At 37.7% G+C, this 25,095-nt stretch overlaps 1 protein-coding gene across 1 annotated transcript in view; it reads left to right on the top strand.

Moving 5' to 3' along the window:
• Positions 1-25,095, top strand: part of GABBR2 (gamma-aminobutyric acid type B receptor subunit 2) — a 445,157-nt gene that overhangs the window by 158,224 nt on the left and 261,838 nt on the right. The gene's annotated exons all lie outside the window — the stretch shown is intronic.

The following is a 25,095-nucleotide window of genomic DNA, read 5'->3' as shown; positions in this document are numbered from 1 at the left end:
CATAGCCATCTGGTTCTTAAACAGTGATGTAATAATCTCAGAAGCATGTTTGGCACATGAAATATTATTTAGCAGGATACTCTACCAACCTTAAAACCTTACAAGTTATTCAGCCATTGCTTTATTATTGTTATTGTGTAGGTCTAGGGTGGTTGTCAGCTTAAACTGCAAGATAATACAAGCCTGCTCTTTTACTGTACTATTTCCATTCTGGTGTCTCAACGTCTGCATCATTGCACTACATGAGTGCATTTGTCATACTTAAAAATAGAATCAATAACCATCTTCCTTCTCTTCCTTTCATTTTACAACTGCTGTAGCAGTTACATTTCCTGTCTCAATAGCACTTACAAAGCAATTAGGCAAAATCAGGACAGATCTTGCCACTGGATTTTAGACAGAATTCTCTTTATCCTCACCAGGCTGTGTATGTCTGAAAGCTAACAAATAGCACTCTGAGGCCTGGCTCTACTCGTACCCATGCAAGAAGCACTCTTGTAGTTTACACTTGGACCATTTGATTTATTGCCACAAAATGAAATATTAGTCATTTGTAATTAATTAATATAAAAAAATGATTCATATTTGTCTCTGTACCTTCTGTTCTCTTCACTGACTACTGCTGATGATTATACTATTGCACGAAATTACTAGCACTCAAGTTAGAAAGGTATTTAAAAAGTAAAATTAAAAAAAAAAAAAGGAAGAAAAAGCCCACTTCCAGCTGTAAAATAATTTAAAAAAATCATTACTTCTATAAAATCATATTATTACTAACAAATCAAGGAATAAAATATCAAATATCAAATGACCTTTCTTAGCATGATGATTAATGTACGTATTAACAAAGCTAAATACTTGGTAAATTTCTTATAATTACTTGTAAAAGATAAAGATAGAAAGGCACAGCAGCCAATTGGACCATTTATGTCCAGTAGTAAATAAAAAAAAACCCAGAACACTCAGAATATCCTACAGATCAAAAAGTTATGTAGACCATCCCTATAAATCATTCTTCCTCAAAATAGCAACTAAACTGAACATAATTCAGTTTATTCATCACATCTTAATCCATATTATTATTCCTCCTTTGACAAATTCCTCCTATAAACAATACTTGTCTCCTTTAAAACTCATGGGATCCAAAAGCATGCTATCTACAGAGTTATTTTTCTTCTTCTGAAGAATTTCAAGCCAGGAGATATCACCTTATCAGTAAGATTCCCCGAACCACAAGTGTGTTGGCTGTTCTACAGTTTGGTGAAAGTTACATATCCACTTCTCAAGGCAGACACATTTTGTATAATGCAATTAAGGACACATCCCACTGAAAAAGACATCAAAAATTATTTTGACTCAGTAGTTGTATGCACTAGCATTTGTACTGGGTAAGAGCTGTGAGTTTCCTTGAATTTCAAGCTAGTCACCTGCTTAAAATAAAAAGAAAACACCCTGCAGTATGGAATAAAATACAGTCCTGAGGACTAAAAGTTGATTTTTATTCCTCCAATGCAAACTACAAGATTGAAGATTATCCTAATGATTATACTTTCCCTTGTTTGATTCAAAGTTAATTCATTCTTCATTGGGGTACCAGGGAGCGATCTTTGTGACCTAGGAGAATGAACTGTGTACATGCAAGTAAAATTTGCAGCCAACACAAAAGTGGGACGTTTTGCCATTATGGAGAGAACTTTATTGCTTAATTTCAGAGGAAAGATATGCACCTTCAAAAAGAGCTACAGAAATGATAAGGAAGGATTCATAGTGCAATATGGTATGCAGGAAGTGTCTTGTTATTGCATGAGTCTTGTTAAGGGATGTTTGGAGGAAAAGCAAGAGGCAGCAAAAATGAGGGATCAAGGCAGTCTGAGGTGGTTGTGTGTGGATGGATTGCTGGTCAGTACACTTCCCTGTCCATGCCCTGTGGTGGCTCATGACCCTTTGACTGACCTGAAACTATTTTTTTTTGAGTGAGGGCTCCCTGTTCTGCGCACAAGTATGTGTATGGAGGTCTGAGTACCAACAGCTTGAGCAGAGATGGTGATTCACTGGACCTATCTGTCTGGGGAGCTAATGTGCAAGTATGCAGGTGTGCATCTGTGTGATCACCAGTGAATATCAGGCTGATGAGAGATACTGCAGCAGAAAGAAGTCTGGGCTGGATGGCAGAGAGCCCCAGGGTCTGTGGGCTGGCTGCTAAGACAAAACCAGCTGTGGAAGGGACTGTAGAGCATGGAGGCTATCTGAGGCACCCCTTGGCACATGTGGGCCTGTGCCTGAGATGCCTAAACTGCTTTGCTTTTAACTGCAAGTTCTCAGTTTAACAAACTGCATTGGGAATACTTTGCAGTTCTGGGCTACTGGAGCACATGCTCCCTGGACTCTTCAGATTGCAGTTGCTGAAAAAAGATTCGACAACCGAGATCTGCTTTTATACTGCAGTAGGGAGATTATATGGATTATATGCCACCAACTGATACCTGTAGTTTTTTAAGTCACAGTAGTTACATTACTCATCTCTTGGAACTTCTGAATTGACCTTCGGAAAGAAGCATGAAAGCAGTGACTGTCCTCTTCTCCTTTGGTTCTCCCAGTAGCAAAATGCTGCTGAATCAACATATACCAGGAGTAGATGACAAATTCCATTCCCATAGAAAGCACTCCTGTTTGCAGCAACCGTATGCCACTTTTCCTGTAGCATGACATTACTGATTCACAAACTGTGAACTATTGTATGATCTATATGGGAGATTTAGATTAGATGTCATGGGGAAATTTTTCTCTCAGAGGGCAGTGAGGTGCTGGCACAGCTGCCCATTCCGTGGAGGCGCTCAAGGCCAGGTTGGATGGGGCCCTGGGCAGCTGAGCTGGCGAGGGGCAGCCCTACCCATGGCAGGGAGTTGGGGCTTGATTTTTATAGTCCATTCCAACCCAAGCCATTCTATGATGTGGAATGGTGATCACAGCTTTTTTGCCTGTACGTTACAAACAAATTGCTTTTTAACCTTTCTTTATTTATATGTTTGGTAAACTTAATTATTCCTGAAGTCTATGAAGGTTTTTCATTTCTTCTTACTAAATTTCATTCTGTTTTTTTTTTTTTTTTCACAACCATCTCTCTCATTTACCATTGTTCTGAACTCTATAATTATGTTTCTGTATCTTAGGTCCTTTCTGAACTTTTGTGGGCAAATATAATAGCTTACATGTTATCCCACTGTTCTGTCTCTTAAGATAACAAAACTGGAATAGTCTGTATGAAATTGGAATAGACTATACAGCAGCCTATGAAATTGTCATGACAAATATCCTGCTGTGGTTTTCCAATGAGTTGAATTCCAGTGAAACAGTGCTTGTGATACCTTTAAAAATCTTACTTAGAAAATAATAGAATCATAGAATCATAGAATCACCAAGGTTGGAAAAGACCTAAAAGATCACCCAGTCCAACCGTTCACCTATTCCCAATAGCTCCTACTAAACCATGTCCCTCAACACAACATCCAGCCTTTCCTTGAACACCCCCAGGGTCGGTGACTCCACCACCTCCCTGGGCAGTCCGTTCCAGTGCCTGACCACCCTTTCTGAAAATACTTCCTAATGTCCAGCCTGAATCTCCCCTGCCGTAACTATGAAGTAGCTAAAATGTCATGCAAGAACATGAAAAGTCTTGTTAAAAGCAAGTGGGGGTTCACTGTTCCTCCTTCAGGCACAAAGATTTTTCCTTATCCTAGGAAAAAAAACTCTAATTGGTTTAGCATGACTTGTCCTTCATGCTTATGAAGGTGTCAATAGTAGTAGGAAACAAAAACTACTTTTTGCACACAGCTCTGCAGTAAAATTGTATATTTCAGTGTCTGTCAACAATTTGAAAAAATGAATTTACCTTTTGACCATGTTTTTGATGATACACTTTAATAGATCTCAGAGCATTAATGTTAATTTACATATTTAAATGTGTAGTAAATAAACTGCAAACAAAAACTTAGCCAAAATAATGTAGAAGAGAATGCATAAACATTTTCAATACAAAATGAGGGAATGAGAGATGATGCACCTTTGCCCTTTAAAAGAGTAGAAGTAAGATATTTCATAATTTTTGTTTTTTAATTTGGAAAAAGTTTCTCCTTCTAATAAAAAAAAAAGAAAAATTTTCAAAAGTTCTCCCATAGAATTTGAGGGCATGGTGAAGCTTGAGAGTAATCAAGGATTTGGCAGGTTTTTTCCTGCTCTTTAGCAGAATGGTGTTGAAAAATATTTCCAAGTTACAGCATTCAGAGACTGAATTGCAATATAGCTTTCATATTTTGGGAATGATTTAATTTTAACCTCTCTTTTTTGAGATAAGATGGAACAATTTCACATCTTATAGGTGTTGAGTGTTTCCCTTTTTGTTTTCAAGTGAGATTTAAAATAAAATACTAGAAAAAAGCTACTCACATGTTCATGAGTAATGACAGTGATTTCTAAATTAAAATTGTTGACTGTCTCTCATCTGTGTTATTGACTTTTTTCAGTAGTCAAAAGTAGAGGCTCTCTCTGGTCCCAGCAGAGTAGCTTTCAATATTTCGGCGTTGCTCAAAATTGGTGTTACTTTATTAGCACAGCGCTGAGTCTGGGCTAATGTACCTTGCTGAGGGACTTAGCTGCAGCACAGGGCTCTGGCAGAATATCTCCTAATATTATAAGAATTACTCATTAAACTCAGTACTTGTTGTTGACATAGCAGTAGTGTTTGAAGCACTGACTGATATAGCTGTAAGTAGTATCAGGCACTTGGTTATTATTAGGAAAGTTGCCAACATATTAGCAATGTTTGTATGCACAGTTACTGTAGCCAAAGGTACTCTTTGTTGCTTGGCATCACCGTTAGAAGTGTTCTTAAAATGTCTTAAATCTCCCATTACTGTTGCCCTAGCTGACTGTGAAAGCTAATAACACTGGCAAAAAGCTCCTTAGAAATGATAAGCAATACCCGTATGCCAGCATTTGTTGCAAAGTGAAATAAATTGGTACTAGCACTGCCAACTTGCTGAAGCTGCTGGCAACAGCTGTGCGCCCCAAAGCAGGTGATTAATGTCAGCTTGGAGCACTGCTGGCTGTCTGACAGGCTGCGTAACACCCCTGAACTCTGAACTGCGGGGCTCCTGATGGCTGCAAGCAGTGCTGACTTTCAAGCAGTGTCTGTGACAGCTGCAGACCCTGACACACAGAATTTGCAGCATCTTTGCGTCTGTCCATCTTTCCTTGGCTCTGGTGAGTTCTTATTTCCAAGAAAAAGCATGAATAATTTTAGAATGTCCCTGTAGTTATTTTAGCTGATAAACCACCTGATAAATTTAATTCCATGAAAATACTGCATTTGTCTTTACAACTCACAGTTGCCCTTGCAATGTCAAGAAAGAAGGGGGATGGATCCCAGTGTGGCTATACTCTGTTCATTGCCAGGATGTGCTTTAACGGAGCCACTTATAAAATTCTTATCCTGGGAGCAGTTCCATGCAATTTCCTATCTTGATATAATTGAAAGCAGCCTGAGGATTATAAGATTTAGCTTCCAACTAAGAATTGCCAGAGTTGCAGCATTATGCCAACAGCTTCCACCTTCTGCTTGTTATCCATGTAGGGAAATGCAATGAGCATAGGAAGTGCTAGCAATAGAACATAAACCTTTAAAGATGTCAGCTGGCCAGTTATCCTACAGTATTTAACTTGTCATGTTGCTGTCAACGCATTAAGTTTGGAAGTGTGTAAATAATGATCACATTTCTAATGTTATCAATGGGATACACAGCATTACCACTAAATCTATAAGTGTAACTGGTCAAAAAACAGGATTTATTTACAAATGTTGTCTTTTGTAGGAATTAAAATAATACTTCCACCCTCTCTGCCACAATCTTTTTTACCAGTCTCTGGACTGGTAAGCAACTGCACTGAGATTTTGAAATCCTGTCTTTTTCAGCAACTACAAATATTGCTTATAATAGCCCATAATAAACACATTAGTTTGCTAAAATAGACAATTCTTCTACCTGTTCTTGGTCGTGAGTTCTTGTGAACTCTTACAAATCCAGTAGGCACTCCATAGACAATGGAATCTCACTCTGAGAAACAGCTTTGTTTCACACAGTACAGGAATTGGAAGATATATTTAATGTTTGAGATATTTATCTATCTAGTTCTAGTTTGATAAATTTGTAATTCTCATAGTGATCGTTCTGGAACAAGAAAAAAAGTATATCTATTTCTAGAAAAAAATTATGATGTTTAGTAAAAAGAGACTGCATACAGAACATAATCATGGATTCTTAAAGGGATCTAAGTATGATATTTTCTCTCTTTTTTATCTTCACTGAATTATGTTACAGTTGAAGTTTTATCCTCTTTTCTAAGTGAGAAAGGTTCCACATAGAACAAAGATATGGGTTCTGAACAAACTAGAAAAGATGGTTCCTCATGTAACGTGTGATTAAGCTATGGATCTCTTTGCAGTGAGTTATTATGCATGCCAAAACAAATATCAGCTGAATTAGATAAATTCATGGAAGGAAAAAAGCGTGAGGTGAATACAAAGATGTTGGAAAGATACAAGCAAAACTCAGAGCCACAAATTTCTGCAGGGTGTGAGTTTTCTTTGGGAACGTCTCTGACACTAAGAGGAGACTAGTTAACAGCAGGTGCATCTGGTGAAGGAAACAGATGTGTACATCTTTGCTTTGACCTGTGTAGCCATTCCTCTAACATGTTCTGAAGCTTTCTTGGAATTAAAGCATGTGGCTTAAGCACAGTGAACCTCAGCACCTACATTTGCCTACTTTTGTAAACAACCTGAATTGAATGTCACATGCTTTTTTTCCCGTCTATCCCATAGACTGCTGCTGCCTTTCAGACTTCATGAAAATGAGTGAAATGGTAACAAATGCACTGTTGGTTATTTTAGGTAAAACCTAAAGCCGCTGTCTTATCTGCATTTATTACGTAGATGGTAGGTTATGAGTTCCGCATTTATGGGTTTTGTGCATTCCATACATGAAATCGTGTTGGAATTGCATGACTCAAATAATGCTGTTGTTTGGTTTTTTGTTTGTTTGTTTGTTTGTTTTTTTCATTGGCAGCCATCTAAATAATGAGACAGTAAGCTGGATACCTGAGTCTGAAATACTTAACAGTAACAGCATACACAGAAACAATAAAAAAGATTGAGGCTGAATGCTGTCAGTTTGAATTTTGTGAAGGTATTTTCTCTAAAACTGTGTATGAATAGTAGGGTAAAGGGCATCATTCTTACAAAATAATGCATTTGCTCTGTTATCAATTTGTTGGCTATGAGCAAAATAGAGGGATATACCATACATATTATCCTGCTTTGGACCTTTAACTTTTATCTGCATCTTAATATATTTCGAAAGTCATATTTATGACTGTTTCATTTTACTTAGTTTTATTTTTGTTTTAATGTATTTTTTATTCTGACATAAATATTCTGACAAGGGGAAAGTGTAGAATTTAAGCACACATGCAATATTTAGAAAGATTATACAGGGGTAGATATTGAGGCCGGTATTACTTCATTTCTTAATTAATGACCGAGATGATGGATGGGATAGGGCATATCCTCAGCAAATTTGCAGATGGTACAGAAGTAAGAGGAGAGGTTGCTACACCAAATGGTTGGTACTGCCATGTCAAGATGCTGGAGATTTGTCAGGGATCTCCTGAAGCTGAGCAACAGGAAATGCCAAGTCCTACCCTTGGAGAGAAAGAAATCCTGGGCATCTACTCTTATAGGATGGGGAGCATTTGGCTGGAAAGCAGCTTTGCAGAACATGTTATGGGACTCCTGGTGGAGAACAAATGGAACATAAGCCAGCAGTGTGCCCTTGATGCAAAGCTGTCCAGCAGCACCTATGCTGCATTAGGAAGAGCTTCACCAGGAGTCTAAGGGTGATTCTTCTCTGCTTGACTCTGGCAAGAGCACAACTGGAGTGGTTTGTCAAGGTTTCAGCTCCCGGAATAAGAGAGACAGGCACATTGGAGCAAGTCCTTCTATGGTCCACTGTAATGAGGAAAACTGGGTCATCTGTCATGTGAGGAGAGGCTGAGAGGGTTGAGCTTGTTGTCTAAATTAGAAGACTCAGAAGATTTTTATATGTATACGACCATGAGCCAGCAGTGTGTGCTTGCAGCCTGCAAGTCCAACTGTGTTCTGGGCTGCATTAAAAAAGGGATGGCCAGCAGGGAGGGGGAGGTGATTGTCCCCCTCTGCTTGGCTCTTGTGAGGCCCCATCTGTAGTACTGCGTCCAGGCCTGGGGCCCCCAGTACAGGAAAGATGTGGAGCTCTTGGAGCGGGTCCAGAGGAGGGCCACTAAGATCATCAGAGGGCTGGAGCACCTCTCCTATGAGGAAAGGTTGAGGGAACTGGGCTTGTTTAGCTTGGAGAAGAAAAGGCTCCGGGAAGCTTCACTGTGGCCTTCCAGTACTTGAAGGGAACATTTAAGCAGGAGTAGGAACAACTGTTTACATGGATTAATAATGATCGGACAAGGGGTTTTAACTGAGACAGGGGAGGTTTAGTTTAGATATTAGGAGGAAGTTTTTCACACAGAGGGTGGTGACACAATGGAATAGGTTGCCCAAGGAGGTTGTGGATGCCCCATCCCTGGAGGCATTCAAGGCCAGGCTGGATGTGGCTCTGGGCAGTTTGGTCTAATGGTTGGCAACCCTGCATATAGCAGGGGAGTTGAAACTGGATGATCACTGTGGTCCTGTTCAGCCCAGGCTATTCTATGATTCTTTGATATGTCTTAAAATATATGAAATTTTTAGCAATTCCATTATAATTACATTTTATAAAAATAAAAACAATATATAGAAACAACAGTTTCTTTTCTATGAAGCAAAAATAGGGTTATCTTACGCACTTGTAGCAGGCCATGATTATAGATCTTGGTTGTGTTTGAAAGTAGCATCTTGCATATTCTGTTAGTATTGAGTCTCGGGGGAATCAGTAAAGGGCAATGTTACTGTTGGTGGCTTACCACCTCAATTCTATGTCAGGATGCAGGGATGTTTGGTATCTGCTTCTTACCCAGCTAGTGGAATGAAGACTAGGAAGATGTATCATTGTGGTTATTTCTCGCATTTTTAATTGCCTAGCATCTTGTTCAAAAATGAGCTTTCTACTCCACCTCTTCAAAGAACAACTCCCAATTCTTGTCTCTTCTTCTGAACAGTTCATGAAGAAGTGAGTTGAAGTTATGACAATGATAGAAGCATGGCTGTTTGAAGGATGGAGTGTGCATATTGTGGTTCTCAAGGAAGCTAATGTGTTGCGCGGCAGGAGAAAGGGAAAAGGTAGTAAGACATATGGATGAAGGGATGTAGTCTGTTCCTAACTTCAGCCTCAACAAATTGCAGTGACTTTTCACTTTTGACAGCTGTTGGGAAACAATCTTGCACCTTCTAGAAACAAACACCCAGAAATAACTATATTCATTTTGGAGTCCTTCCCCTCTTCTTTCCCCTCCTGACCAGTTCTCTTCCAGCCACAGTGCTGAATTGAATCCTGCAGATTCACAGCTTGAATAGATGAGCAAGTTTGCTGGCAATGAGAGATGTAGGCTATCAATACAGGAAAATTATGTGCATTGACCATTGTGTGTAGCTTATGAGTTCTCAGTAGCATCAGTAAGTACTAGTGTCCAAATTTCTGACTACTCTGTGAATACAAAAAAAAAAAAAAAAAAAAAAAAAGAAAAACAAACCCTTTTCATCAGCAAAATAATTTTTCCATTTCCATTTGATCAGTAACTTGAAAGTAGGCATCACTTTAACACAAAATGACTTGAAGCAAGTATGATTTGAATGACATCTGGACCCATCAACATATTTTGCAGCCAAAGCAGGGAACAAGAGTGAAATATTTTCAATTTTATTTTATTTTATTTTATTGTCTGTATAGACTAATTCACAGCACTTTAATGGTCCGTGTTTGAGATTTTGTTCTGTTTTTTTTCTTTTTGTTTTTTACCGTCTCAAGGGAAAATCTACATCTATAATGCACCATTTTCTGCTAGGAATAGTGAGAATTACTTGTACCCGTCTGCTTCACTTTCATCTGTCATAGTGCTTAATTGTGCCTATGTTCCACATAAAACAAAGATATGGGTTCTGAACAAACTAGAAAAGATGGTTCCTCAAGTAGCGTGTAATTAAGCTATGGATCTCTTTGCAGTGAGTTATTATACATGCCAAAACAAATATCAGCTGGACTAGATAAATTCATGGAAGGAAAAAAGCTTTGATATGTCTTAAAATATATAAAATTTTTAGTGATTCCATTATAATTACATTTTATAAATATAAAAACAATATTAAGAAACAATTCCTTTTCCACAAAAAATGGACTGGGATTGATTATAGTATTTGTTTAGTAACTCTTCCCTGAAATTATACTGTACTGCGTGGGGAATGCGGAGAAAGGTGTGAGATAAATTTGTATTACCTAGTCTTTTATTTAGTCCTTTAAAATACATTTCCTGTTATATTTTATTTGTGTTGCACTTGTATTTTTGTAAACAAATACCTGCAGAAAACTCACAGCAATTTACAACAGCTTAACTGTCATGCAGTATTTGCATGGTAATGGGAGCAGGAACCTACACATATTCCAGGGATGCAGTGTGACATCATCCCAATAGAGTTGACATCAGATAAGGTTCAGCAGCAGACTTATGTTGGGCTTCTGTGTATCAGAGGTTTGCCCACAGCCTTAGCCATGCATACCCAAGTACAACAGCTTAAAAGGAGCAGATGAAGGTATATGGGCTTTGATTTGTTTGGCTGTTGGTTGAAGTTGCTTGAAGAGCTTCTGGTCATAGATTGAGATTGTTTGAGGAGGAGAAGCCATGTTCAACAGCATTACAAAAATCACCAGTTGAGATGGCACATGTTATTCAACAATGTAAACCACTGCACCATGAACTGTTTTGGGTTGTCTATGTAGAATTGAAAGTATTAAGCTGTTATGAAAGGTGTAGTAAGGACAGGGTTAAGACTATCCAGAGACACTCAACTGAATCTTCAACTATTTTTAAGACTGAGATAAATTACAGTGAAAATTCAACTTTAGCACTAGGACAAGAATTTTTCTGGACAGTGAAGATATGAATCCACTGGAACATTTCATAACATCTGTATTTATCTTTAATATGATTTTTGAAGAACTTAGGCACCTGTCAATGATTTACTTAGTTTTACAAAGTATTTGTCAAAGAAATCAAATACCTACAAATCCTGAGGGGCTAAGAGGCTGAAGTGCTTTCTAGGTGCCTCGTTGCTTCATCATATGCTTAATTATCTATATAGATCTGACAGTTTGTACAGGATTCATTTGACCAAGTGCAGTGTGGGTGTGTGCATCTGATGTAGTCACTGTTGTCTCCCATGAGTGCCTACAGTGGTGAGAAGTAGATGCTTATAAGGAGTGACTCATCTCACCTTAAAGTTTATCCTAGGCAAGTCAATACAAGTTATGATACACCAATATAAATCACATAAAATTTGAAGCTTGACTCCACTGTAAAAGTGCTGGGAGGTAATATTCCTTTAGTAGACATGAGAAAAGACTTAAAATGCACATACTACCCTCAGTATACTGCTTCTTGTGGTCCAGATGGCACTGGCTTGTCATTGGCTGCAGACCTCCAAAATTCTTCAGTTCAACTCAGGGGCATATAATCATGCAGCTGCTTAGATGCCTACCTTTACATATATCAGCTCAAGCACTTGCAAAGCCTAGCTTTCAGCATGTCACAAATGCTAACATTCCTCTTGGAAAGATTTATATTAGCATGTTCACCTCATTTGTCCACCATGTCTGTTTGCACTGTTCATGTCTCTTTTTTTTTTTTTTTTTTTTTTTTTTTTTCCCCTCAGTATGTCTTTCTTTTGCTATGCTCTGAATAACTTCTCTCTGGTTCTGCCATATCTTTGTCCATCTATCTCACAATCTCTTATCCTGTTCTTGCACTGCTGCTTATTTCCTGGCTGGATTTCCTGCCTGCTTTTTCTTATCTTCAGAGCCATGTTTTGGAATGGATCAGGAGGCAGTCTTCAAGCTGGCCACTTCTGGGCACTCCTTATCTATGCTCTGGGAGGTGCTTTCCTGCTCAGACTAATTAGAATCTGTCTACAAGGGGAAAATCAGGACTCAAACTGGACAACAAGTAATCTATTAGTACAGTAGAAATGAAAACTGGCAATTCCAGTAGTTTATAGATAGTGAGCAGAATGAATATGATTACCAGATTAAGGGAAGCAAAGCAAAGAATGCTATATTAATTTCCAGGTTTTTCTGTGAACTTGCTGCAGAGATACCATATGTACATTAGAATAAGCACTTCTGCTCTATTGAACAAACAGGTGGCCCTACAGTCACTTGTCACTTTCTCTTTTGTTACTAGTTAAGTGATCAAATACAGCAAGTCTCAAATCTAAAAGGCACAGTTCTCTTTAGGAGGTAACTGCTGCTGTTCAGTTAAGACTTAACTACACAATTTCAGAGGATTTTTGACTAACTTCTTTGTTAAAAATACACAGTGAATATTTTTAATCTTATTTTATTCTTTACCCAGAAGCACGATACATTAGTACAGCTTGTTAGTGTATCTCCTGTATTCTTGATATAGCTGACAGTGTTTTCACTGATATATATTAGCATGGAGTAAAGTCCAGTTCATTAGGAAAAGCCATTTGGAGCATCCATTTAATTTCTGAAATCTTCAGTTGAATGCTCATGATTTGTATTTTCTGATTTGGAATTACAGTAGTAAACTCTGTTAGAAATGATTTCTATTTGCCCTGTCTGTCCTATCCATCGCTTGCTTCATCATGGGTTTGTCCTATGTACTGGCAATAAAAGCATTAAATAAGCTCACACTTTGCAGGAATATATCCAACAGTGGTGTTTGAAAAAGAAACACAAAAGTAGCCAACGTGGCAGAAGTCAAAGTCTATAAACTGTTAAGATCAAGTAAACGAAGTCATAAAATAAGATAAATACTAAAAAAAAAAAAAAAAAAGTGCAAAGTAAAAAGGTAAAACAGTAAAACAGTTTTGTAAAATATGTTGTACAAAAACAAACTGCAATTCAGAAAATGTTGCATCACAAGAAAGGGGTTGAAAAGAGGCAAGTGACTTTAACAATTATGGCTTAATCACCAGACTTGAGAAATCAGTAGTAAATAATGAATTACATTAGATTAAATTAGGTAAGATATTTAAGCCGGCCTTCCAGAACTAATAAACACTACCAAACTCTAATGCACATACTGAGTTTTCATATCTGAGCAACTTCTCTCAATATAGCTCCTGAAATATTTAAAATTAAATGATTTTCTTAAGCACTTTCCTGACTCCTTGCCAGATCTAACACAGAGATATTCCTTGTGTGTGAAAAAATTAAGGCTATGTTAGGTTTAGTATTAACTATGGCTGTAGAGTGGTATAGTTCAGTTTTCATCTGACCTGAATGGACGAGTGGAAGTTGTGGAAAATAACTGGTTAAAAGAGCAGATCAGTAATGGCTATTTTCAGGAATAGTGAGGATTGTTGTGAACAATGTCGTGAAGTGACAAAGAAAGCTAATGAGGTATAGAGGTCATTCAGTTTTCAGCCTGTAGGAACAGGGATGATGGCAAGAATGAAGGAAAAATGGTTAAGAGATCTAATTGAAGTGTATGTAATCTTAAACGGTGGAGATAATGTTACTGGATTCTAGCCAGAATGCATTCTAAGACCAGGGGCAAATGTTGTACTTAAACTCAAATGCAGACATAAAGAAACACTTATTAAATTAGTAGTAACCGCTGAAGTGACCTGCAAGGCATAGGTATTGAGAGAAACACATTGAGGATTACTCAGGCAACAATTAGCTGATGTCCAGGAGGCAGTGGTACGGCAGGAAATACATATGCTTTGTTCCACTTTGCCAAGGACATTCTGAAGGGATTTTTGTTTTGTAACTGTACTTGAACCAAGATGGTTTACCATTTTTTATCTTATAGAAATAAAATATAATGCCTCAGGAAAAGTTATTGTACTCATTTGTATTTCAAGATTACAAATCACAGCACAGGGCTGTGGTTTTGTGACTTAGATTGTCAGAAAAGGTCTGAATGAACTTTTCCAGGGTGTATACATTTCTAGAAGATATTGCATGTGTGGCTTTCTGTCTAAAGCATCTTGTTACAATCTCTGTGTACTGCAAATAAAGAAAACCATCAAGTGTATGTGATCTTGGTTATTATTTAGAACAGGACTGAACATACATTTGATTTTTTTTTATATCAAATACAGTGTAATTATAATTGTGATTGGCATTTCTGCATAAGGCTTGTAGTGACAATGTAAACCAGGATGACTTTGCTGTTGGGCATGGAAAAAACGTTTTCCTTGGAAACAGGGCTTATTTTGTTGGCAGCATCTGTTGGCAGAGAAAGTTCCCAGATTTTTTTTGCCAGCCTGTATTTCAACATCCCCAGCATGCCCTTTGAGTTCTGTAGTGTAACTCTTCTTCATCCATGATTAGAGAAGGTACGTTTGCAAGAAAATGACATTGGACTTCTTTCTGAGTACTCCTAGTGTGTTGCGACTGCACCATGCAGTGCCGAGACATTAGAAAAGTTACAGATCTGAAAGAAAAAGCAAATTAGTCCAAGCAGAGTGCAGAATTAGTGCTGTGCTATCACTCCTGGGATCTGATGAGGCATCTATGAGCTGTGCTGCTCCATGCAGAGCAAATAGCATCTTTATCCCTACTTTGCACAGTGAGGAAGTCGCCTGTTTGGGCTTGAAAAACATGGCATTTCTTGCTTAGATTTGAAAGCAGAGAAAGAATGAATAAACAAGCTACTAATTCATGACTTAGGGCTGTACAAAAAGGATAATTGCAAGGATTTCATTAAATTCTGAATTGACACTGTGTTCTCTTTTTCTTCTGATGCCATACATGCCAAATGAAAAATAGAAAAGACCTAAGGCAGTGTTAGGGAAATTGGCAATTCTCATCTTAGCTCCAAAAGTAATGCCTCCTATTTACTTCTGTGGAAACCAGAACAAAGAGCACAACGATACCACATTCTCAGCTACAAAACACTATTGTTCGACATAGGCACCACCCTTAGTTATGCACCAATGATGAACCAGAGCCTACATGCTGCCCTCCTAAGTATCTGCACCGGAGGAACTGACACACTTTCACTGTTGCCTCTGCTGAAGCTTACCACCCACCTCTTCACTGTGTTCACTTCCACAGAGGTTCTCCATAAATGCGTCTCCAAAAACGTACAGGAAGTGTTAATGAATGTTAATGGTTGCTATTTTCTTTCTCAAAAAAGAATTCAGTTCCACACAGACTGCCCCTCTGCTGCCATCTGTCATATGACAACGAATTGTAACAGAATATTTGTGGGAAGGTTCAACCCCCACTGCCATACCATCAGCATCCACTTATTATATCACAGGTAATAAAACAGGAGGCATTACTTTCAGAGCAGCCCATGTCATTTTGGGCAGTCAGCCAAGGGCATACTGTTGTGAGTGAGTAGGTCTGAATCTAATTTTTTTCTTTTCTTTTTTTTTTTTTTTTGCCTGTTTGTTTTATTTTTATGGCTTACTGTAACATCAACTGTTTTGTCAAAGGTAAAATATTTCCAAACTTATTGGTTTGCACTAAATTTTTAGAATTATCTCTTACAGATTAGAGACCAGGAAACTACGTAAATAGAGTGGACAGAGTAGGGGACTGTATAATTCGGGATAAATAATAATGCTGTGATAGAAGCATAGCAGGGATTTGAAGCTGTATTCTTGTATAATCTAGACCAGTAGCCAAATGCTAAGCAACTGAGTGTGACAGGCAGAGATATACAATGCAGTTCCATTTATGAAAATGCTTGAAAGATTTAGTCTATTATCCTGTTTAGAAATGAAAACAAATTTTGCAGCAACCTCTGTAGACCTGACATTTGATTTCAGCAATCACAGTGCTCTGGTACACCTCCAGCAATAAGTAAAACACCTGTTTTAGGTGTAAATGATTTGTTTCTCATATAGATTTAAAATACTGTCTAGAGAGCAGAAAAAGGAGCCCATGATTACCATTTTTTCCTTTTTTTTTTGACATCTGCTTTAAGTCATACTACACTTTTTCAAATGAATGGTCAGAAGAGATATGCAATGAAAAGAGGATAAAAGTTGTTTTCCATAAATAGTGCAAGAATCAAGATGTGGTATGATTTGAGATGGTTATTCTGCTTCGTATTCAGTTGGCTGTCTACTTTAACACTGTATAAATGGCAGAGTCACTTCCAACTTCAGTGGTTGCACTGTTAACTGTTGAACTGCTGGATGTTTTCCTCCATGATATAATTCCCTGGCATATTTCAGAAATGAGGTGTATTTATTAGATTTGTTAGGCAGTGTTTATTGGAAATCAAAATCGCATTATTTGAACTTGGATTTGTTCACTATCTTTATTCTGCTTTGAACACTAATATCTCTACTTACTATTCACTTGAAATGTTCTTCTAGGAATTCCTTCAGTTTGTTTTTTTCTATGAAGTTCTCAAATATAGACTCTGGCTGGTACGAACAATAGCATAAAGTTTTAAAATTGCTGTCTAAGAAACAGGTGAAATAAAATGTCTAGTAAGTCTAGACTGTTTCTTCCCTTCCTTCCATCCCTCCTTCTCTCCCTCCCTCCCTCCCTCCCTCCCTCCTTCCCTCCCATTCATTCCACCCATCCATCCACCCATCCACTCATTCATTCATTCATTCATTCATCCGTTTATGGGAGTTTTCAGTGTTGTTTGGCCTCTCCACTACTTGAAGATCAGTAAAACAAACAAACAAAAAAACAACAAAACAAAACCTCCTTTCATCTAAAGTTCAGTTCTATGACCATTTTTAAACATAACCTATAAACTTTATGAGAGTTCAATCTTACCACTGAAAGACAAAACTTTATTATCTGGCTTGATTTCCTGCATTCAGACATTTGCAGTTCCTACCATGTCGTTTATGTCAGGCTATCTAATCTGGTAGCAAACATAACTGAATTTCCCATAAATCTATAGATCATTTTTCAGTTGTGAGCTACTCATACGATGGATTTTTTTTTTAAAAATGTAAACCAGTTTTATTCTTCAAAAATATTGATTCATTCAGTAGTCAGAATTGCTTCTTGAAATGTCTCCAGAGCAGCATGCAACTGAATGTCAATTTTATTGTGATTGGATTAGTCCACTGGAATGCCACCAGAATTCAGGCAAGTGCCTTCCAAGCTGAGACCAGCTGAAAGTTCTTTTTTCTATAAACTCCCAGGTGCCAAGAGGCAGTCAGAGGAAGCAATTTCAGCCACCAAATTAATGAAGGTAACAGCTGATGATATTGGGCAGGAGTATTTGGCAAAATATCTGATTTTAAAAGAAAGAGGAGCTCTAATCAGATGGGTTATGTGTTATGGGTGATGAAAGGGATGTTCATCCACGAGATCAATTCACTTCCAATATGTTTTATACTATGTGGGTTTTTATATTTCCACTTGGAAATTATTTTAAAAAATTAATTATTATTATTCCTGCCCTTTTATCTGCTAGTGAACCATCATATGGCTTCTTTTAGACTTTCATTTTGCTTTTCTAAATGTTGCAGTGGAAGCCCTTACAACAGAGTTAACAGCAGATTTTTTTATGTTTGTTAGTTGCATCTCTGAGAGCACTGAAGTTTGTGTTATGACAATCTCATGAAACCTACTGAATTTAAGCACAACGGAGTCCCCAGAGATTTCATCCTAGTAAACACCTAACAGTGCTGATGGCAGATAAAATTGTAGCTGTTGGAAAGCACCACTTCTTATTATAAATTCTTTTTAGTCCTCTTTTCTGCTTATATTAGTGCATCGCCTGTTCTATTGGGAATCAGGATTACAGTATAGCTAGTAAGGAAGACTGGCAATTTGATTCCTAGGTCCATTTAAGAACCAGCTCTTTTAATCTCTGTATTTAGACACGTATCACCAGGCAAATTTATAAGAAACATTACGTTAGTTTCTTGATCATTACTACTGTGTGTTGCTTTAACCAGCTTTGAAGATCTGTGCAATTCCTGTTAATGAAGTCATTCTGCTGCATATTGTTGGATTTTTTTCCAAACACATGAGTTTTTGTGACCATCTTTGCAAAATTATTTCCACATATATTTCATCCATATCACTCCTTAAAATAGATTAGATTATGATTTTGTGCCTGGTGTCATGTGGTTTTTAAGGCTCTCTTTTGATTATATATATTTGATTTCTTATTCAAAGTACTGTTATTATATTAAAGCTTGCATTCCTAACTTTTCTAGTGGTGAGATAATTTGACAACAGTGAAAGATCACTTCAAGACAAGGTGGTTTATAGAGTAAACTTACTGTTAATCTCTAAATACTAAATTAATATTTAACCTAAATCTTTACATTCTGTGTCTTTCAGTATTTATTAGAAAATGTAACTATTCTATCAGTTACTATTCAATTAACAATACAATTTAATGGTTAGGCTTCAATCTATTTCCTGTCTCTGAATCACATGCTCAGTTCAAGCATTATTGTTGGCACAGGTTTGTTGAAGCTGTAGAGCTCCTGGCAAGGCATGCAGAGAGTGGTGTATGGTGCCACAATTATTCATTTCTGCAAACTAAGTTTTGTCCTTGTTATTTTCCTACAACAAAATTCTGTATGTGCAAGCCCATCATTGCTTCAGTATTTTGTGTGGAGCTTTCTGACATTCTGCACACTTTTTGGAGATAGTTGTTTGCATTTTCAATGTTCACAGAGAGTATTTCATCTTAACAAAGCAAACATGGCATGCAGTCTTTAGGTATGATGATAACAAATGCTGCCACTGACCGATTGAATCAGCAGTGCTTATCTTATTTAGCAGTGTTGATTTATCAGCATAATACAGGTATTATCTGTCATTTATATGTGATATATATACAACACTCTCTATCAAGTCTTGTTTTTCAGCAACAGGGGCAGATTTAAATTTCTAGGGCTCATTAATAAAACACTTGTACAAGCCACAGTGCAGAAGCCTAAGAAAATTAAGCTAATCTCTCTGGTGATCAATAACCCAATTTTACCATTTGGAAATATGAATCAGTTGTCTTAGCAGATGCGTTTTATTAGAGAGAGATCACCCTATTGTTACCTAAGATATTTTCCTTTATTTAAATCTTTTTCATTTTATAATACTCTGTGCACATAGTGTCTAGCTTTGTTTCAAAGCCTTTTTCCATTGTAGAGTGACACCTCCTTCTTAGTTTGGGATTATGAAGATCAGACTTTCTGGCTTCTCTTATCAGAAGGCAAGGGTCTTCTGAGCTGCTAGGGTACCTGCAATCTGAGATGGTGTGTTCCTTTAGCCACTCTGCTCCGCTGGCCCTTTTTTCTTCAGGAGGATGCATTTTCCTGCCACATTGGTTTTGTGTATCTACAGTATCTTTGCTGATGCTTTTTTTGCTATTAATTTTCTTTAGCTAATACAGCCCTTGTAAATAACTGTGGCCCTTAACAGACCTGTTGCCTTAGGTTAAGGTGACTTCTTACCCTTGGGTTTGTTCCGAACTCTTATTTTTCTTAGACATCTGTGTATTAATATAAACACTTTCTTATGATAGCAAAACAGCCAATCATCAGAAAACAGTTTCCCTTTTCTGGGGCTTCCTTTCCCTCTGGAGTTCATTGTAATCTGGAATTGCTCAGTCTTCCAGTTTCCAACCTTTGGATTTCTATACGTCATACATACACTCTCTATATAGTTCTGTTTTCTTTTCTAACTTTATCCCAGATCCCTCTCTTCTGTTCCATAACTCCTAATCAGTCCTGTTGACTTCATTCGTGTTGCATCCCATTTTCTTAAATGAAGAGTTTATCCTCTTACCATTCCTGCTTATGTACTGGCTTTCCTTAAGGGAATGCACTCTTCACCAAAATAGGAACATGCTTGTTTCAACTTGATAGCGCTTTAGATTGATATTAATCTACCATGCTTCATTTCAGATTGATATAGGGCTACAAAGCTAGCTTGTACTCCTCTGTACATATCAGTTCCTTTCTACACTTAGTTTTAACTTTTTTTTCCATCTCTCTGCATCTAGTGTTTGCCAAGACCCTTCTGTAAAACTGTATGGATTTTCATATAAAATAATGCTTTCCTGTTTCAGAAAGCATCATCTTCCTGGGGAAAAATTAATTTATCAAAATGCATGCCTGGCTCCAACAGCTTCTTGATAAAATACTGGCTATAGTTTTCAGTTTTTCAGCAAAATTCCTCAACCTGGCCATCTGTCATATTAGGCTGAAGCATTTGTCATAATTTTGTAAAACATAGTATCCTTTCCTGTCTCAGCATTATCAAATTATACTTTCATTTGCAGCATGAAGCCAAAGAAACTTCCCTGAGTTCTGTGGAGTAATGCTTGATTATACACATATTTTCTTTGAAAGCTGAATTCATCTCATTGAGTTCTTCATTTTTGGAAGATTTCCAAATGTTTTTAAGAAAAAAAAAAATCTTACATTTTATGGACTCTAAACTGCATATGAATCATATTAAAAGTCAGAAATAGTGTGTTATTTCTTTCATTTGTGAATTTGAGCAGATTTAATTGTGACTGTGAAAATTCTTCTGCCTTAAAAAATGGTGGCTTTTATTTAGATACAAATATTTATTTTTCAAAATCTTTGTCTATTTGATTCTCAATTTGAACTATAGTTAATACTCTTAGCCGAATGGTAAATGTTATCTTCTTTTCCATTTAAAAGTTTTAAATTCTTTGATATCTGAAATCTCTGCCAGAGCCATAGCTTGTATGTTTCCTTCAATACACTAATGTTAAATCCTCAAGCAGTTTCTCACAAATTGTATCAAACTGTAAACAGATTTTGTAAAGAAAGATTTCCCAAGGATGACCTGAAAGTAGCTTCAGTTTTTCTGACAATTAAAATGGATATCTGTTAAGTTCTTACATGATATTTTTTTCTATATATTTTCATACACATTTGCACAGAGACCCTTTGTGTATACATCAATTATAATATATAACCCGATAGATGTCCAGTGTGTGCTATGTTTTATTGAAATGTGAAAATAAACTTTTATTCTGATTTTCCCTTCTTCAAGTTTGGCATTGGCCAACAACTTCAGCAGCTTCTATTAAATAATTCTTCATGAAACAGAAACGTCATGCCCCCCAAAGGATGATTTATGACTAGTTCCAATACTTTGAGAAATTCAGCAAACAATCTATCCCCACCAAACCCCTACTCTCCATCTCTTGGGCTTAGTTCTAGCTGCTACAAGAAAGTCAGCCCAGTTTGACCTTTATGCTTGTCTGCCTGCAGCAATACAAGGTCCAGCCCTAATGTCCACTGCCAGCAGTGGTTTTAGAAGCCCATGGACAGTGCCATTTCATTGAAAACCTCAAGAAGCTTGCACCAAAGGACTCTTCACAAAGCAAAAAAACAAACAAACAAACAAAAAAAAAAACTGTGGAAAAAAGGAGGGAAAGGAGCACAAAAAGAGGTGCAGGGAGACTGAGGAAGCCCTCAGCCCCTCCATAAGCAGGAGGAGTGGCAGAGGCTCTGATGCGGTGTTGGCAGAGCCTGAAGGCGACGGCATCCAATCCCCATACATTTAAAGCCTGTTTCCAGGGCCCATAGTTCCCAGGAGCATCGCAAACAGGGCGCTGCATGTCAGAAGAGCATGGAGCAGCAGTTGGTGCAGGCAGGGTGAGCAGGGAGGGCAGATTGTCCCCCCCACTCAGGAGGCCAGCTCACCTACCGGCTGCCTCCCAGACAACAAGTCTAGCCATGATCCTTGTAAGTAGAATGCCCTTGCCAAAAAGAATGTGGCTATCCAGTCTGAGTGTCTGCCCTCTCAGCCCAGAAAGCCAACTGTATCCTGGGCTGCATCAAAAGAAGCATGGCCAGCAGATCAAGGGAGGTAACACTGCTCTTCTGCTTTACACTGGTGAGGCCTCACTAGGAGTACTGTGTCCAAATGTGGAGTCTTCAGTACAGAAGAGATATGGACTTGTTGGAACACATCAAGAGGAGGGACACAAAAATGATCCAAAGGATGGCATACCTCTCTTTTGAGGACAGGCTGAGAGAGCTGGGGCTGTTCATCCTGGAGAAGAGAAGGCTCCAGCAAAATCTGAGAGCGGCCCTTCGGTATCTAAAGGGGGGCTGTGCAAAAGAAACAGACTCCTTAGCAGGGTCTGTTGTGATAGGACAGGGGGAACTATTTTCACAGTGAAAGAGGAAATATTTAGATTAAATATAAGCAAGAAGATTTTTACAGTAGGGGTAGTCAGACCCTGGAACACGTTGTCCAGAGTGGTGGTGCATGTTGCAACCCTGGAAGCATTCAAGGTCAGGCTGAATAGGGCTTTGAATGAGCTGATCTAGATGTAGGTGTCCCTGTTCATTGCAGGGGAGTTGGGCGAAAGGTCCCTTCCAACTCAAACAATACTATGATTCTGTGACTGCGTTGTGAATGTATTTTATCACTTAGAAATTTTGATTGATATTTCTATATAACCATGCTATATCACATTTTCCAGTAAGTCTTCTTTGTGTCCATATTAACATGATCTTCTAGTTACAATTCTTTAAAACATACAGCATCTTTTCATTTTCCTACTTTGTCCTTTCCAGTGTAGAATATTATGACAGGACAAGGGGGAATGGCTTTAAGCTCAAGGACGGAAGGTTCAGATGAGATGTCAGAGGGAAGTTCTTTACTAAGAAAGTGGTGAGGTGCTGGAACAGGCTTCCCAGAGAGGTTGTGGATGCTCCGCCCCTGGAGGTATTCAGGGTCAGGTTGGATGGGGCCCTGGGCAACCTGGTCTAGTATCTGGAGGCTGGTGTCTCTGCCTGTGGCAAGGGAGTTAGAACTTAATGATCCTTGGGTTCCCTTCCAACTCAAACCATTCTATGATTCTGTAATTCTGTGTACTGGAAACTGTTGGATTAATTTCATTGCATGTTCCCAAACTCTCAGTATTATTATTTTGTGAGAAGTTCAGTATTTTCACTGACTTATTTTATGTGAAAGAAAACAGAGGATGAACTGACATAACTATTTCATGGGGTTTTTTTTCCATCTCTTTTGAGTGTCATTAAAATGGCAAAGTGATGCAGAGTGTGACCAACCATGGTATTTGTAATGTGGGAAAGAGAGCCTATGTTGGAACTTATCCAATGTTCCAAGACTTGTATACACGTAAAATTTTTCTATTTTCTATTTAAATCTGTCTTCAAAAAGATAATGACAAGGTATATTTTTTGGTAACTTAGATGCTGTTAGTATTACATGTATACCTGAATTCATCTCCCATCACTACATAGCTGAGAAATCTACATTACAAGTCTTTATCTTTTGTTAATGAGGATATGTAAGGTTTCACTGCATTGTTTTCTAAAGTATTTTGGGCAATTAAGATCCTAATGTAGGCACTTATTTAAGTCACTAGAATTTCAAAGAATGGCTTTAAATTTTATTTGCCTCTGTCACAGGTCTTCCCTCTAAAGCCATCTCACTAAGGCTTTCTATATTTTTCTTCTGAAAATTTCCTGTTCCATCTGTGAACCTGAATGAGATGAGCCTTGTCTATGTTGCTTATCACCACTGTGACCTCAGCCTTGCTCTTTACTTCTTCTTAAGGATCAAACAAATTACGTTCGATCCCAAACCATAATAACTTGAGAAGCAAGTCCTTTGCTGTGACCAAGCTGCAAGCTTGAGAGGCATTCCTCTTCATCTTGGATTTCTGAAGTCAATTTCTCCTTTCATTGTGCAAGACATAAATGATGTTCAGCACTACAAGGCTAGACAGAAAAGCTATGTGCTTCCACCTTGAAGACCTTCATTCTTTTTCTCTTGAAATTAGCTCTTCACAAACCAGTGCTGATTACTAGATATTACAAAGTGCTGAGTGAGCCAACCAGTACAGTTTTGAAAAATCAAGATCACAATACGACAGTACCTCATATTGTACTTTCTTCATGAAATCTAACAGAAGAGCAGTTTCTATGCTGAAAATACTTTACATGAGACTTACATGGAAGCAGAAGGTCTAGCTCCTGTCAGGTGAAGAGGAAGCATCTTCTCTTTGTAAAGTATGATCTGTCCAGTTATGCACACTTTAAGCTGTTTGGATCTCAGGGTTTTTAATTAGGAAAACAAATTATACTCAGGCTTGGGAGGTTATAGCAACGCATATGTTCTTTGTGAGTGTAAAACCAAGGAATGGTGTCATCTCTGCCAGCCTCTATGTTTTATAAACATGAAGAAAGACAGCTGTTATTTCAGATCAAACCTGTCTATTATGAATTTCAAAACAGAGTTTCTAGCATAAATATGCTGGAAGCTTGACTGAAGAAAGTTTAAACTTAACACTTGAATGTGCGTTCTTACATAGGCTTGAATTCACCTCTACTTTTTGATTGTTGAATTTGAGAGATATAACATATCACTCTTAAGAAGCATATTTTTTTGTAGTCAAATCAATTTGCATTAAATTGGTACTTTAAAAAACCCTCAACTGCTATGCAGGGCTATTAAAAAAACAAACAAACAACAACAAAAAAAATTAAAATAAACCTAGAAAAACACATCCTAGCAGCTTTAAAAACACTGCAAATATCATAGGAATATGAGCTTTTTCAGAAAGTCAGTCTGCAGGTATTCTGTAAATAACACTACCTGAAAATCATTTCCCTAAAAATATGCTGCCTTTAATTTGGGCAGAAGAATTCAGTAAAGTTTTGTCATTTGTGTTGACAAATTTCCTCTTTTACTAATGATGAACATTCTCCAACCTTGTACCAATTCTGGTGTTTTCACATATGTAGAATCTGACGCTTAGCCTAATTTGATAATTCAGATCACAGGAAACTTACTAAGTGAAAGTGACAGGGAGCCAGGCAAGTTACAGTGCTGCAGTCTTGTCTGTCATAATTATTCCCTCTTT

The sequence above is a fragment of the Centrocercus urophasianus genome, unplaced genomic scaffold (assembly GCF_019232065.1).
Source record: "Centrocercus urophasianus isolate 14NV4802_14NV808 unplaced genomic scaffold, USGS_Curo_1.0 seq_11, whole genome shotgun sequence".
In the NCBI taxonomy this organism is placed as follows: domain Eukaryota; kingdom Metazoa; phylum Chordata; class Aves; order Galliformes; family Phasianidae; genus Centrocercus; species Centrocercus urophasianus.
Note: the sequence above shows the minus strand (reverse complement) of the source record. Positions and strands in the feature narration are given on the sequence as shown.